At 44.3% G+C, this 17,878-nt stretch overlaps 1 long non-coding RNA gene across 2 annotated transcripts; it reads left to right on the top strand.

Annotated features, from left to right (window-relative positions):
* The first annotated feature begins 5,398 nt into the window (after positions 1-5,398).
* LOC123172813 (uncharacterized) lies at positions 5,399-8,603 on the top strand. 2 transcript variants are annotated; one of them, XR_006485721.1, is made up of 6 exons: positions 5,399-5,556; positions 5,674-5,869; positions 6,129-6,689; positions 6,817-7,276; positions 7,366-7,679; positions 7,783-8,603. It is a non-coding gene; the product is annotated as an uncharacterized lncRNA (long non-coding RNA). The 2 variants fall into 2 exon arrangements; XR_006485720.1 differs by having other exon boundaries at positions 5,642-5,869.
* The last annotated feature ends 9,275 nt before the right edge of the window (positions 8,604-17,878 follow it).

Below are 17,878 nucleotides of genomic sequence, written 5' to 3'. Positions count from 1 at the left end.
ATATAGCTAGTATTTGTTCGCCCAGCCCGCATCCTCGCCGTTGACCCGTCCGCGACGATGTCCGACTGACCCATGTCCGGGACTGGGCTCCGCTGGGCTAGCACTGGGAGGTGCTGCCTGGAGGGGCGCGCCGCTTGATGAGGAACCTGGCCCCGGGTCCCATCGTCGACCCTGATCTCGTTTGGTGGCGTTCGCGTGGGCCAGTTTCGGTGCGGAGGGAGCCGGCCCCGCCGGAGGTGGTACGTCGCCGTGTCAGGGAGGAGGACGAGCATGTCCATCGCTACATGGTTGCGTTAGAGGGCGGCAGGTTCTCCAATACCTGGCAGTTTCTTCAAGGATCTCACTTCAGCTATGATCCTGTGAGGGTTCCTTCTCTTTGGGTGTCCACCGCCCGCGCCGCAGGAACCGCGAGTGTCCTAGATTCTTCTGTAGTATTCGATCTTTAATTAGCTACCTAGCCACTGATGTACTATTCAATATTATATATTATTCGAGACGATGTATTCGAGATTATATCTATTATTCGAGACGATGTATTCGAGATTATATCTATTATTCGAGACGATGTATTCGAGATTATATCTATTATTCGAGACGATGTAATTTGAATACTAAATTGTTTTATATTTCTTTTGGCATAGTTAAATAAAAGCTATGGCGGACAATACCGACAGAGAGGGAGAACAGACCATGTTCAATATGATACGCGGGCCAGATGATGATCAGAATGAAGAAGATTATAACGGCTCCGAATTTCTAAACAACACCGGAGAGGGTGATATGATATTCGATCGCGACGGCCGAATTGATGAAGTCATGAACTACGATTATGACGATGGCGAAGAACATGTTGATCCTGAAACAACAAAGACCGGCGAGGTATATATATTTGTATAAGCAGGCATCTGGTGATCATCACATGTTTTAAATGAGTTGAAGATATATTAATGAATCGATCTTTCTTCTTTCAGCCATCCGGATTAAGCAAATCTTCAGGCAACAGGACGAAACGAAGCCCGAACAAAAAGTTGAAGGAGGGCGTAAAGTATAATATCGAGGCAATCAGACCTAATGGCGAACCATTAGCGCCTAAGAAGGTTGCGGACAAGTTCGTTCGTCAGTGCGGAGTTCTTGTGAAGGACCAACTTCCGATCTCCCTTCAAGAATGGAGAGAGCCAGCAAAGCCACATCCAGATCTTACTTTTGTCGACGACAGACAAAAAAGTCTGCTTTGGGATACTCTCATGGAACATTTCATCCTACCAGATCATTTCACAGAAGCAGATGTGCAGAAAGTCAAGGACGCTGCTCTTAGGAAGATGGCGGTTGCATTCAAGAACCACAAGAATCGTGAATGGGACAAGTACGTCAAGGGAGGAAGGAAGACTCCAGTATTCGAGGGAACACTAGAGAATCAAAGTGCTCATTGGGACGATTTCATGAAATTCAAGGATTCAGAATTAGCTAAGGAACGGTCGAGAATGAACAAGAAGAATGCCGAAAAAAAGGATAAGTTCCATAAGCTGGGGCCAGGTGGCTACGCGGTGGCAATGCCTAAGTGGGATAAGTCTGAGAAAGAGATGGAGGATGCAGGTGCCACTCTGGTTACTAAGAGCTGGCCCCCCAGGTGCAGGACTTGGTTCTATGCGCATGGGGGGAGTTGGACCCGAAGACAGGCAAAGTTTCGACGAAGGCATGTCTGAACGGAGCCGATGATAATATACTTGTTGCAATAGAAGAGGCTCGAACGGGGGTGTTCCAGCCCAACAGAGAGAATGACGAGCATACGCGTGCCCTGGGAAATCCTGAACACCCGGGAAGAACACGAGGCAACAGGGCGCTATTCCGTGGTATGAGGGGTTTTCGGACTGGAACGCCGACTACAGAACCCGTGCGAGAAGGAAGATTGCGGAGGAGAAGCAGAGGAAGATGGAGGAGGAGAAGAGGAAGCTGGACTATGAACGCCTTCAAGGCCTAGAATCAGCGCACGCGGACTTGGCAGTCAAATTCCAGCGGCAGCAGGAGCAGATCGACTCACTTAGCCAGCAAAGGGGGTCTCAGCAGCTGCAGCAGCTAGCGGATGATCCAGCATTGGATACCACCGCCCCATCCATGCCGAGAAGCAGCGTGGGTTCCACCCCGTTTGACGCAATGCTGGATAGATACCCCGTGGATGACATCACGGAGAACACTAACTGCAAGCTACACTTCAAAATTAAGAGCATATCCTTGAAGGTGGCGGACGGCATTGCTTATACAAATTCCCCCGATGCAACCTTCCATTGCAACCCGATTCCAGCAGGCTATGCTCGTGTCGTGGTTGATGAGGTGGTGGACCAATATTCGGGGCTAGAGCTTGACATTCCTGGAGGTGACGAGGAGCACACACTCGGAGATGCCAAACATCGTATCATCCTATGGAGAAAGGATTGCATCATCTTTCGAAGGCCACCGACACCGCGTCACCCGACTCTTCATCGAAGTCCGCCATCGAGTTAGCAGACTCCCGCTCCTCCAAGTCCACCAACGCGTGAGGCCACTCCTCCTTCTTCAAGTCCGGCAAAGTGTCAGGCCACTCCTCCTCCAAGTCCGACACAGCGTCAGACGTCCACTCCTCCTCCAAGTCCGGCACAACCTCAGGCCACTCCTCCTCCAAGTCTGGCACAGCTTCAGGCCACTCCTCCTCGTCCAACTCAGCCCCGTCAGCCGTCTCCGCCGCCTCAGCAATCGCAGAAGAGACACCCCGTAGCTATGGTGCGTAGCGGTACCAATCGAGGTCATAGTACAGGAAGTACAGGCGGAGGCAAGCGATATAAATATGGTCCAAACCTCACTACTCCTCTTCCTGAGAGGGCTTACGACAGGACCGAGGAGCAAACCAATGCCATAGTGCGGGCAGAAGTCGACGCCCATTTTGGACCGAAACCGCCACCGCCGCCAAGGGAGAAAGTGCCTATGGAAGTAGTTGACCACTTCATTCGTATGGCTCAACCACCAGCTCCTAAGCCTGTTGACACAGACTATGAGCGCCACATCAGGAAGTTACATCGACAACGTCTACAGAAGGAGGCGAGCTCGAGCTCGAGCAAACAACAAGCAGCTGTCAAAAAATGCGGAAAAACCGTTGCCCAGCTGGGAGAACAGGCGGCGCAATCGATCCCCCCGCTTGTTGTGCCGCCAACAACACGTGACAGTACGCGCGCCCAATATTATTGTGGGCAAATAGTTTACGTTCCCGAGGTGGGCGATGTGGTAATAACTCAGGAGCATATAATGCAGGCTGAAACTCTCAACATCACTGTTGGACAACTCCTCGAGATCGAGGACATGCCTGTGCTTACAGAGAAGGAAATAAAACGGAAATATGCCCGGGGCCAACCTTTGGTCAAGCCAGAAGATGTCAAGAAGCTCCCAACGAGAATGTATGAATTGTATCAATGATACATGGACATTACCAAGAGATCCGATCGAGAGTCCCTCATGGTGCAAGTCAAGAAGGATCATTACTACCATCAGAAACCTGTGACCGTTGAGTATTCTGAACTGTTTCAGTTATACAATCAAGACGCACTCGACAAATCTATCGTCAGTTGCTATTGTTTGTAAGTGATTTCTTTCTGTAATTTAAGTCTCAAGCTAGCTGTAGTGATCCTTTTGATCAATCATTACCTGTAATTATCCTCGCTATATTCTTTTCTGTGGTATTATGCAGGATGAAGATGTATGAAATGAGAAAAGGTGGACGCTATGGCATTGGGTTCATTGACCCAAACACCGTTAATGAATACACATGAAAAATAAACAAGCATCATGAAAAGCAGGTAGAGGACCGCATGCTAGATTTCTTGAAGCGCCTCAAATACAATGAAGATATACTACTTCCTTACAACTTCCAGTGAGTCACACTTTCTTGTACTACAAATTCTCTGTTTTTGCCTACTAGCTAGCTACATGTTTTTGCTTACATATGCCCGCTTAATTAAGATATGCAAACGTGTGTGCATGCAGATTTCACTGAATCTTGTGTATCATTAAAGTTGACGACGGAACAGTTGAAATACTGGACTCACTACTCAAAGCAAATAGTGACTATAACATCTTGTTTGGGATAGTCAACAGGTAATTTCAATCATTATTAACTATATATTTCGGCCTATTTAGTTCGTCATTTCATGATATGAACTATTTAATAACCCCTTTATTCATTTTCTTTGTCGGCGGGCAGGGCTTGGGCAAGGTTCATCAGCGTCACAGAAGGCGAATGGAAACGACAGCTGATATGGTTTCGACCCAAAGTAAGTAATTAAGTAGTACTAGCTAGCTAGCTAGCTGCCATCTCTTTAATTATCATGCTTGATTAATTATTATCTGATCAAATTAAATTCCATTCTCGTAAAGGCTCTGAAGCAGGCGCAAGGGACTGATCTGTGTGCATTCTACGTTTGCGAGAACATTCGCATGATGGCGTCCAAAAGGAGCAGATCTCAAAGACAGGAATGGGTACGCTTGTCAGAACACTATTCACAATTTTTACACCATTATCGATATCTAGTCACACAACTAATACACATGCATATTGACCTCCTTCTTAACAGTTCACAGAGGTGCGGGACAAGCTCCTAGAAACGGAGCGCGTAGAAGCACTTTAAGAGGAAATAGCGGGATTTTTGCTCGACCAGATCATAAATCCAAAGGGAGAATACTATTACCCGCTACCGCCCCCATCGACCAGGTCATGAACCACTTCCAATTGTCATCGTGCTCCGAAGGCACCAATTAGGCTAATGCCACTGGCTCCGAAAGCAACATGCATATGTAGGAGAAATTGTATATAGCTATACATGTGTGTATGTGTGAATTAATATGATGGTTTGTGAGACATTGATGCATAACGTGTATAATGTGTAGTATCGTAAAATACCAGCAAACAAAAAAGAATTAAAATGAAAAACATAAAATTAAATAAAAAAAATCATAAAACCAAAAAACCCCCAAACATTTTAGTACCGGTTGGTGTACCTGTAGTACCGGTTGGTGTTACCAACTGGTACTAAAGGGCTCCCGGCCCCCGGAGCTGGCTCGTGCCACGTGGTTGCCCTTTAGCACCGATTCGTGCTGAACCGGTACTAAAGGGAGGGGCCTTTAGTGCCCACACTTGTACCAGTTATAGAACCGACACTAAAGGGCCTTATGAACCGGTGCTATTGCCCGGTTCTGCACTAGTGCAGGCACGGGCCCAAACCATATGGGTGGGAGCGGGACGGGCGTGGGCTTTCTGATCCGTGGCTCGGATCGTTACTTTTTCGTCTGAGCCTAGAACAGGTAGGCCGTACAGGACGTATGGATTAAACTGGGCCGCTGGGATAACCAAGGTCCACCAAGCTCCCAGTCCCCAGCAGCCAACCCCACCGGACGCAACCGCACCACTCTGCCCCCTCGCCCTCTGCTCTCATCCCGGCGAAACATGCTTCGCGGCGGCGTGGCCGGCGCTTGAATCGCCGGCGACGGAGCGATGGAAGAAGCCGGGCTCGAGCTCTTACTTGATGCCGTCGACCGGTAAGTGAATCTCCGCGCCTCCGAAATTTCCATTTTTCCTGAATCTGAGGTCATGGCGGGATGAGTGAGCTAATTTGATTAGTAGCCTGCCACCCATGGCGGAATATGATTATGTAGGTTTCCCCTAAGGGAAGAAAGCGAATCTGGGAAGGCAAGATGAACGTAATGGTGCTTCTGGGTGCGGGCAACATATTGGAGGAGATACAACTGCTGAGCCAAACTGCGGCGAACGACGGTAGTGAGAAATATCGCCCACTGCATCAGCGCAATCTACTGACAGGGTTAACCCAGAGGCACCTGGGTGGACAAAATGGTTAGTTATGTTTTCCTTAATCATGTACAATATACATAATTTTCTGAATGCCATTTAGGTAGTTTTTGCTGTCTGACACGCCTAGACAGATGAAAAGCACATAGCTGCAAAAACCTGAATTGCGTGTTTGCCTGTGATACATTTTGTCATGAGACAATTAAAAAAGAAAAACAGCACGACACTGTTGTAGAAGTGGCACACTATTATCAACCATTTTATTTTATAATAAATAAGCAATGTTCTTATGGGTAAATTTCAGGTTATGCCTGGGGAGCGCAACTCCGGGTAGGATGCCTTGCCCTTCAGGTAGGAGTGCATTTGAGCAGACAATCCGAAAATACGCCGAATGTCAATCTTGGTAAAGTGTAAAGCCTCGTATGGAGTGTTTTCGGGACTGTCGAGAATGTGCTGTTCACAAAAAGAATGCACAGGAACATATGTGGTAAGATATGTCGCAAGCGAGCTGATGATGATGTGAGGAAAACCTTGGAGGTTTTTGCGGACATATTGGCTGGTAACCCAGGCTTCACATACCGTGTGCTGGCAAAAAGCAATAGCAGAGTTAAGAATTTGATGTGGACAAATGGGAGCAGTCGGATGCGATACCAGTTCTTTGGGGATTTGATAACGTTCGACACGACATACAGAACCAACTTATATGACATGCCTTTCGGTCTATTTGTTGGGGTAAACAATCATTTCTAGATCATTATCCTAGCGCGGGACCTGATGAGAGATGAGCAGGTTGAAAGTTTTGAATGGGTTTTCGCTGAGTTCCTGTGGATGATGGGAGGTCCTGCACCTCGAACAATACTAACAGGTAAACATAGCCTCCCAAGTTAACTAGTATGCTTGCCCTGTTTCCTCGTGTATGTAAGTAATAAAGCATTTTGCAAAAAATGCACTCTGGCCTAACTATGATGTGCACTTTGTACATACCAAAACAGAGCTATGGAGGTGGCGATCCGCAAGGTTTACCCCGATACTGTGCACTAGTGGTGCAAGAGGCACGTGCTGGAGAAGGTGAAAGAAACCTTGGGGCCACTCTACACGAAAAAGACTGACTTCCAAGCAGAGTTCCATATGGTTGTGAATCACATGGTAACTAATGATGAGTTTAAGATAGCCTGGAGCTGTGGAGCATGCTGCTTGATAATAACAATTTGAGAAAACATCCTTACATGACCCAGATCTATGAAATATGCTCGAAGTGGGCAAAATCATACTTCAAGGGGTGTTCGATCTGCGCCAAAGTCACAAGTACACAGCACAGCGAGAGCGCAAAGCACATGTTCAAGTCTTACATGCTGCTTGCAAGCTCAATGCACATTTTTGTGAGGCAGTACATGAGACTTCAGTTTTGACCGTGAGCAGGAAGAAAATTACGAGGAGAAGAGGACTATGATTGTGAGTTTATTTTTCAATTGTTTTTAAGAACACATTCTTTTGTAGTGCATATTACTTGGTAGGAACTAATATGATCTGTCTCTTGTCAGGGTGAGCTTGTTAGGAGAACAAATCTTGCAATAGTGCGGCATGCGAGCATAATATAGACAAGGGCCATGTTTGAACATTTTGGCCGTCTGCTAATTGAGCGTACATCATATAACGTTATGGAGGTTGAGAAGATGAGGAAATATGTGTCAAACACACAATAATCCATCAAAACGCAATGAGTGGTTCAGGGTTGTTTATGGGGTAGTCATCACAGAGGACGGGTTAGAGTTCATTTGTGAGTGTGGTCAATTTGACCACACGGGGATGCGATGCTGCCACTACCGTTGGTCTCCCCTTAAGAGAAAAAAAACAGGTCAGCATGTACCATTGGTCTCCCCTTACAAAAAAAGGTGTACTTTCTGTTCAAGCATGGCGGGTGTATTTCGGTTCTGATTTATTTGTTTGCTTCTGTTCAGGTAATGGATGTGCTTCACCTAGAGGAAATATCACTGAAACACATAAGGAAGCGGTGGACAAGAGATGCAAGGGACATACTTCCTGAGCACCTATGGCACTACCAGAAGGACAATGCGGTAAACATGTCTTTCAATTGCAGGCATTCGACTTTGTACGCGCAAGCTATGAAAGTTGTGCGGCTGGGGGATGCCGGCGCTGAATCGTTCCACCACATGCCAGCTGGTCTGAAAGCCTTGATTGCTAGTGGGGTGCCTTTCGCAAAGAAGAGGGACATTTTAGGTTTCGAGGACTGTCTGTTGATCTTGCCCGGCGGAAGGTTGCCAGGCAACGGGGATGTTGAAAAATTTGGGGGCGACGACGGTCGTTGCCATGAAGATGGTGCAGGATGATCTGCAAGCATTAATGCCCTGCATGGTCTAGCTGCTCCAGATAAGCAAAGAGGGGCTGGACGTCAGACTAATAGCAGAGAGAAAGCTCCATACGAGGGGCTGAGTGAACGAACACAATTTTGCGGCATTTGTCGTCATGAAGGCCACAAATGAACCACCGGTCCCGACAGGGGTGATGCCCAAAGAAACCTCATAAACCGGGGAAATGCAAGAACTGTGGGATGGAGGGACACCATCACAACACATGCTGCGTAGAAAAACACTAAATTACGTTGATTGGAAAAACTTTGTAAAATTGAGGATTTTCTGGTGTGTTCCAGTGAGCATTTGCTCCACACTTGTTCCTCTTAGTCGAACGTTGTTGCATTTACAGTTCAGAAAAATGTGTTGTTGTAGAACAATAAATTGTCAGCGTTGAGTGTTTCTGAAAATTCCGTACTGTAGGAATGTATGGAAAATTTGACCTGGCACGCCTGATGCGGACTAGCGTCCATCAGTCCATGATATTGTTGAGAACACACGTGTCATTTGCTCGTGCTGGCCATGATGTCCAGCCTCTCCTGCTTAACCAATGTGCGCACCACGGGTTTCAAATTTCGAACTGCGTCCAGAGTAAATGTAGCTAGTTTGCATGAGACTGGTTGGAAGACTACTTATATATGAATGGCACCATCCAGGCTGGTTGCGGGGCGGCGACAAGCATATTTGGCGGTGACGGCCGAGCAGGGGAGGAGATTAAGGTACGGCTAAAAATCAATAGGTTCTTCCACTCCTGCTGGATTATGACCTGAAATCGTTGATTCATGTGGACAACCAATGCAGGTGGCCCATAGTTCAAGATCTGGGGTGGCAACAAGCACCTGGAGCACCAACTTTGTGCCAGATGAGGATGCTCAAGTTGTCGATTTTTTTGCTCGGAATCTTCATGTCCATTGGAAATAGTTAATTCCCATGTCTGCAAGATCTCTCTGTAAAAACCAAACTGTTGGTACGTAACCAGGTGGAAGTGATACATCAGGACCCCAAGCTGGCCGAGCTGCTGATTGCAGAGATGGAAGGATTCTGGCCTGGAAGAAGGATTGGCGAGAATGATCCTGCAGTTCTTGCGATGGCCGCTTTCTATGTGGATGGACGGCCGTTTCGCTTATCTTGACGGCGCTGGCTCGGATCCGCACAGGAAACAAAATGATCCATTGGGAAGTATTCTATTCCGCCTCACCTAAACGGCTCTGGCCGCATTTATTGCGAATAACTACCCATCCCATTTTGCTCACCATACGGCCGCAATACTCTCGGGAATACGCTGCGCGGCACAGATCTGCATGGTCGTCTGACGGGAGAGATTTCAGGAGCATCTGAGCACGGGCTCAGAAACGAATATTCGACATTTAAGTGACATCATTGTGTCCCATCACCTGTTTGGTGGCCGAGTAAAAGACGCATCATGCATGCATGGCTCTGCCACCCTCCATCTTACTTCCCATGAAAGTACTAGCATTAATTTTCTTCCTATATGATCCATATCTTGTAAACCAGAATTTCGTTTTTGATTTTTTATATATTTGGAATCCTGATGACCAGATCTTTCAAACAAGATCAATAGTGATTATTTTTTAGTTTCACTTAAATTGCTTTCGTTTCATGAAATTGATTAGAACTGAAATGGGTTTAACAAATTTTAAAATTATTCCATTGATTGAAATTGAAATGAAGTCCATACCGGATCACATTGTTCCGAGATGCATTTCAATACCATATGCATCACTACCATATCACTTTGTCAGCATATAAATTTCAATACCGGTGGCATTTTAATTTTGAGACCAGTTTCAGTATTGTGATGCAACTACGGTATATAATGTGAGATGGAAACATGAAATATGAAATTGAGATGCAACTACGGTACATAATGTGAGACGGAAACATGAAAATGGAACTGAAATTGCCAGACTGCATCTATTTCAACTTTCATCGCATGTCCAGATTTAATAAATGTGAGATTGAAATATGAAATTTAAATACAACAGTTATATATAATGACATACTGAAGTTGAAATTAAAAATTTCATACCACATCCATTTCAATTTCGAAACCACTTTCAGAACTGTATCCATTTTCAAGTAATGTCAGATTGATATATGAAATTGAAATACGACTGGTATATATAATGTGAAATTGAAACTGAAATAGTAAAAATCTGATGACTTTAAAATGTATCCAAATTTGATATTGTTTGAAAGGTCTTGTCATGATGAATTAAAATATATAAAAAGTATTGAAAACAAATTATTATTCTAGAAAACATTAATGTTTCAAAATATCACTTCGAAATAAAAGGGTTGCTTTTTGAATGAGAGAGGAAGAATATAAAGAATGCATGCACTGTCCTTTGTATTTATTCCTTCAGCATATAAAACTCTCTGCTCTCTCTCTCTCTCTCTCTCTCTCTCTCTCTCTCTCTCTCTATTTCCTGACAAAAGCTGACATGCACCAAGCATATTCTTTTGTATTTCTTCCTTCAGCATATGAAACTCTCTTTAGCTCACACTTATCCGTAGAAAACAGCCCGCATCTTGAGCAAATTGCGTCCGATGGATCCTTTAGCGGTATATCCCGATGCCGGTAAAAAATGCAATTAGTATGGCTCATGGTTCTCGTGACTACGGGCTGTGACAGTGACTACGTACGTCAACTCCAATCCTAGACTCTAAAGGGGATGTCTGTTTTGTCTGGACTTTATTCGTTTGGGGCAGAAAAAGGATGTTCGTGTCTCATTTTTGTTCGAGGGCATGCATGCACCCAACGCAGCTGACCCATTCTTCTTCTCTTGGAGAACATTCTCATTGTCCTTCGTAAGCTATTGACTGTCTGCAAGGTGTTCTCTGTACTTCCCTTTCCCTAACTGTAGCTTTGCCTCGGTCTTCTCTCGGGCCTCTTGAAGTGTATACGATCATACTCCAGGTCCTTCTCCTCCAGTGATTTCTGGGTCTCCTCTACAGAGACGTAGTTCCAGTTGGTATTCTAACACTGAATATTCAGCTCTTGGAAGGACCATCAGTCGTAAACTCGAGATAAAGGATGGAAACAGGAAAATATGACCATCTATGGGTGCTTCTCATATGTATAGAAAACGATACAGCACATGCATAAAATGATACCATATGTATGATGCATGTCGGAAACCTTTCATTTGCTTTTTGGTGAATAATAATTTATTTCCGGATAGCAGGTACCATCTTCTGTTTTTTTTCTCTCGTTGCTGCTTCTATGAGACAGATGGGTTAGCAGAGGTTCAGCTTCTTCTCCTTACTTTTCTCACATTGAATGGAGCGAGCTTCAACATGAGGGGCTGTGAGATTGGTAGCGTCAGACTACTCCGGTCCTCGTGCCTGAATTACCTTTCAAGATTGGAGACCCCCACCAAAAAATCTACTTGGTCAGCTTATCCAAGCACCACCTTATCTTTTTCCGCGTGACTATGGTAAAGTTTTTCTTGCTTGCAGACGACTTCTTAGCCGCCAATCTTTAGGTGACTAGACAAGCATGACAGGCCGGGCATGCAGTTTTATTTCCGACATCTCCCAGCCCGATTTTGAACTAGTGCCGATGGAATATTTGCATAAGCGCAGAAGATAGATGACTGTGGCACGACAAGGTAAAAATTACACAACTTCATGAGGATGAATCCATGAGCGTATGCGAATACAAGGATGTGAGGCTCTTTCCTCCCTTTTATGGGGCTCCCTCACGCAGTTGATACTATTGTAACACCATAGGTGCCAATACTACGGTGGGATGCTACTACACTGTTGGTGCAGGACCGACTAGGAGCCACCGTAATCAATGTAGTACTACTTTCCAACGAGGTACGCACGTACGGAGCAGGCTTAATTACTTTCCAAGCTGACCAGTGTTGCAAGGAGATGACAATATACCACGAGATGCACTTATGCGGGCTAGCCTAAGAAAACACACCCCGGCTGGATGCGCGCACACTGCACACAAGCAAAACACATGCACGCGCAACGAGACCAGATGACCACCAGAGCGTGTCTTTTATTGATGATTTGTTACTTTTTACGGGGATTACATTGGTAGACATTTGTTAGCAAAACAACCAAACTACAGATCCTTTCGGTGCTTGTCTGTGTTTCCAAGCCTCACACAGCACCGCATGGACATAAATTACTTACTGTAAAACCTCTTACTCTTAAAATCATTTGAAACTTCAATTTTTTCTCTCTTCTACATATAGAATCCACAAGAGGCAATCATAATCATAAAGCATTGTTATCAGAATATGACACATCAAGGTCCAACGTACACTAACTAAAAAACAGATAGCCGAATTCCGATTTGGTTACAATATTTTTCTATATTCTTGATGATGTAGAAAAACTTATACTGGAACGACTAAATCAAATTTTAATTTGGAGCAGAAACAAATCATCGGTTTCCATTTTGCCTCATCCACCGAAAACATGCCGAGACCGTACAAAATGATACAACACATGTTAAGAATGATATCCTTTGTATGATGCATGTCAGAGACAATTCAGTTTATTTCGTGAACTATTTATTTTGCTGAGCAAGTATCACGTTATGTTTACTCCCCTAGCTGCCGCTTCTTTGACACAGATGGGCTGGCAGAGGTTTAGCTCTACTATTCCTTTTCTCGCATTAAATGGAGTGAGCTTTGGCAAGAGGGGCGCTGAGATCCATAGCGTCAGACTGTTCACGTTCCTCATGCTCGTATTTTCTTTGAAGATTATGGACCCCCGCCAAAAATTCTACTAGCTCAGCTTAGACAGGCACTGCCTTATTTTTTTCCACATGAATATGGTACAGATTTTCTCAGTTGCCTGGGACTGCTTAGCTGGCAACCTCTGGGTGACTAGACAACTATGTCATCCAGGGCATGCAGTTTTATTTCCGACACCTTCCAACCCTAGTTGGAACTTGTTTTGATGGCGTCTTTGCATCAGAGCAGAAGATAGATGACTGACACAACTCCACAAAAATTACGCAAACTTTGTGAGAACTCATCCATTAGTCTTTTACAAGGATTGCAGAGGTCGTTCGTTCCCTTTTATGGAGCTGCCTCGAGTGGTTGATATCATTGTAACACCATAGGTGCCAATCCTACGGTGGGATACAACTACACTGCTGGTGTAGGCCCGACTCTGAGCCACCGTAATCAATGGAGTACTTTCCAACGAGGTACGCACGTACGGATATGGCTCAATTACCTTCCGAGCTGATCAATGTTGCAACAAGATGATAATATACCGCGAGATGCACTTATGCGGGCTAGCCTAAGGAAAGACACCCAGGCTAGATGCGCACACAAGCAAAACACATGCACACGGAAACGAGATCAGATAACCACAGGAGCGTGTCTTTTCTTGATAGTTTGGATTTGGAATTGTTGACAGGGATTACATTGGTATATATACATATGCTAGCAAACTAGCAAACTACATATCCTATTCGGTGCTTGTCAGTGTCGGAGCCACTCATGGCACCACATCGACATAAATTACTCACTGTAAAACCTCTTACTCTTAAAATAATTAAAAAAAAATTTCTCTACTACAGTACATATATGATCCACCAGAGGCAATCATAATCCAGACCCTTAAATAACATTGTTATCTGAATATCACACGTCAAGATCGTTAACATACACTAATTAAAGAACAAATAGCCAAAATCTTATTTGGTTACAACATTATTTTATATTCTTGATGAGGTAGGAAACATTACACTGCACCGACTAAATCAAATAATAATTTGGAGCAAAAGAAAATCATTGATGGAGGAAATAATACCTATGACTCCGGTAGCTCCGAAATTGGTGACATTGTAGAATCATGCAATTAATAAGTTTTTTTTTTCAGAAACAAATTGAGTAATGATAGTATCGTTTCATTTCTCACTACTTGTTCTACATACGCTACAGGAAAGAGGGAGTTTGCCGACAGTCTCATACATATGAAAAATAATTTGTGAGTTGTGGATATGCCAACTCTAAAGTGACAAATATAACAACATGTACGAAAGCAAATCTATCGGCGCATCATGTGGGTGTCACCCTGCTTGGTAAGTGTGCGGTCAACTGGAGTGGAGGCAACATGACATGAACTTGGCCTCGGCATACTCTTGAGCAAAGAAGCAGCAAGCCTGGTTCGGTGCACAAACCCTATTTGGTGTTGTAGTATCAATAACAGGCGTTTCCGCAATTTGGCGCACAACCTCTCCTTCGTTCGATTCTTTTTCGGCCGCCCCGTTGAGCATTTTTTAACGACAGCATCGTTGTGGTTTTTGAGAAGCTCCCAAAAGCTTCCTGTGTCGCTTTTAGGGAGCTTCTGCAAGCTTCCGATACATTACACTTTTTTATTTTTTTGGATGGTTACTCAAATTGTTGGAATTATCGGATAATTAAATGTTGGAAATAAATTCATTCTCTTTGTACATAAATGTCCATGTCCCCTTATAACTAGAGATGATGCTGAGTAGGAGAAAGTTTGATACTTTGTGACAAAGTTTGCAGCTATGGATGTTCCTTGTTTTGACGCTTTATTGACTTATAAATCCACATCAAGGTGTGACAAGCATAACCGAGTTCACACCTGGCTTCTGCATATTTAGGATGCACATAGCCGATGCAATCCAGATGTGTACACTTACTTGCTGCATACAAGCACAACTCACACAAACCATATGCTAGTGTTCGAGATGTTGTAGACCAAGAGCAAAGCCAGTGCATAAACTGGTAAATAACCTGCTATGGAGAGGAGCCCTTCCTTTTGTTAAACACCAAACCATTTCTACAAAGTAACAGCGACCAAACTAGTGCCCTGCCCCCATCAGGCTAAGCGCAATAATTTTGTACCAAATCCACATAACCAAGTGTCAAACATATTTGGGACACTACGGGGTGGATACAAGCTAGATTACACTTGTATTTTTTTTACTATGTCGCGAGCGGACTTGCGTTGGACAAAATAACATCAGCTACCTCCCATCTAATTTCGTTTCGCAAGGTTTTCTTTAGTGAAAATCACCACTTAGCGGAGAAGTGATCCATCGATTGAGAGCGAGCTCGTTTTGTAATGCGGAATCTCCGATGATCATGCGAGTACCCAATATCTTCCTTGGCTTACATTAACCAATGCATATCAAGCAATGCAAAACTCACATGACGAATCACCAAAAAATGCTCGCCCTCACTTCTACCACAACCTTTTTTCACAGAAGGAGCAAAGAATGTCATCCAGGTACACGTTCGGTCTGCCCAGGAAAATATTTTATTTTCCATCCGCTTAATTTGTCATGGAAATATTTGGTCAACACATACATGACAATACGTGTTTCTCCAACATCTTTTGTTCTGATAGTGTACCTAATATGGCAGAATTTTTTTTTGTTTCGGCCAAAATATCATGGATGTATCATTTTCTTGTGTGATGGACTCTTTGCAGTCCTACCCCTAGATCAAACTGTTATTTGTGGAATCTTTGCGCGAGCATTCACTATAGCTTGTTGCGGCTTATGTAGAATTCAGGTAGCTTTGCGAGACCTCATGGGGTGGGTATGGATGCAAATGCAGGTATAGGTGCTTTAGTCATTATGGACTTCCATGTGTCAAAGGCCTATTGTTTCTCTTCACTCCAATAGAAGCCATTTTCTTTAAAGCTAGGAACAATGGCTTTCATATAAGCGCATAGTTTTGTATAAACCTCTACTAGCCTGCTAGCCTTAGAAATCCTCTCGGTAGAGTGGGAACCCATTCTACAAATATAACAAGCCCCGAAAATTTCTACTTTTGTCTTGTAGAATTCACACTCGCTGCGTTTTGCAAAAAGTTGTTGTTTCTAAGCACCTCTAACACTTCCTTGGCATGTTCCTTGTGCTCCTCTGGTGACTTCCTATAGATGTGGATGTCACCAAAGAATACTAGAACAAATCTCCTAAGGAATGGGGCTAGAAATCTGTTCATAAGAGATTGGAATGTTGTAGGGCATTAGTCAGCCCATGACTAGACACGCAGAGTATGCCACATGAGTGCCAAAAGCATCTTTTCCAATATCCCGAGTTCTCAGATTAATCTTAGGAAAAATCAAATCATTATGTAATTCATCTATTAGATCCTCAATGACAGGGATGGTGTATTTGTTCTTGATATTAGAGCATTGAGTTGCCCGTAGTCAGCGCACAACCTCTAGGTACCATCTTTCTTCCTCACAAGTGTAGATGAAGACGAGAAATGGTTCCTGTTGGGTCTTATGGTCCCATTCTCCATGGAGTTGCCAATAATTTCTTCCATAGTATTCCTTTGGGAGCACAACAATCTATAAGGCCTGATATTAACTATCTTTCACTCTGGGTGAGGAGAATGGTATGGCCACAACCCCTTTGTGGAGGCAACTTAGTAGGTTTAGAAAAAGTATCAATCAATGAAGTTAACATGTTTTGGAATTAAGTGGAAATAATGTATGTCTTTTGTAGGGCTCTGCCTTCAAGGCTATTAATATATAGCACAACCCCCATAACTCCTTACTTCATCATTTTCTATAGTTTCTCCACTTATATGACCTTTACTTGTTTTGGAATGGTCTCATCCCTTCGTACAATCTTTTTTTGTCTGTAGTAAGTAGTAACGGATACAAATGGTTTTGAGCTCATAGTCCATCTCAATTGGTTTGTGTGTGAACATCCACTCTGTCTCCAATATGGTGATATAGCCATTCAGGTTGACAATTCTAAAATTTGAGTGAAAGGGAAATTATCGTATGGTATGACTGCAATCCTAATATTGTATCTTTCTCACAATGTGTGCTTCATTCGTAATAATGACGTTAAGTTTTGGGGCAGCAGTTAGTAGCAACTTTGACTTCAGAGCAAACTTAGTGTCCATGGAAGTGGGCCGCATGGTCTGTGGGAACACCAAGAGGGCACGATGAGGTGGGTGACTTGTGAGTGGCTCTATGGATTCGGAGAGTAACGCCCGGAGGGGGAGGGGACGACTTGTTTCGGTGGAGGGTGGGTGGGGGCAGCGGGGGTAACCGGCGCTCGAATGGACAAATTCCATCGCGCCAATACAAATACTGGTAAACCAGAAAAAAAGTGTTAGAAACAGACATGCCTAGTACATGCGCGCGAAGAAATAACAAAGAGCAAGAAAATAAACACGTCACTTAGGCGCACATAAGGTGTCAGCGACCTGCGACCTGCCACGCCTAATTGGCATGCAGCACTGAAGAAGGCCAGCCTCGCCTAATTGGAAGGCAACACTGTCGACGCCCTACCACACCAAATTGGCAGGCAGACGAACTACCACGCCTAATTGATAGGCGGCACTAACGATATGACTTTCCACACCAAACAGCTGGGCGTACTAAATAATGTGTATGCAACGCCACCGGTAAGGCGAATCATCTGAAGACACGCAAAAGAGATGGTCGTGTTCACTTTCAATTATCGAGGCCTATCTGATAGACGTATCAGGTGTAAATCAGAACATCCAATTAGGACAAAAGATCTACTGATGCAAGGATGCTAGGGATTATAACAAAGGAAGCTATTATAGCATATATAGCGTTGTTTCATCCGGCGCGTTCACACCAGCACAACGCTGGTGGCATGGCCGACGACCGTGGACCATGACCGGTCAAAGGTGCCTTCAAGGGCAGCGTCATAACG

This window comes from Triticum aestivum, unplaced genomic scaffold (assembly GCF_018294505.1).
Source record: "Triticum aestivum cultivar Chinese Spring unplaced genomic scaffold, IWGSC CS RefSeq v2.1 scaffold33646, whole genome shotgun sequence".
Taxonomy (NCBI): Eukaryota; Viridiplantae; Streptophyta; class Magnoliopsida; order Poales; family Poaceae; genus Triticum; species Triticum aestivum.
Note: the sequence above shows the minus strand (reverse complement) of the source record. Positions and strands in the feature narration are given on the sequence as shown.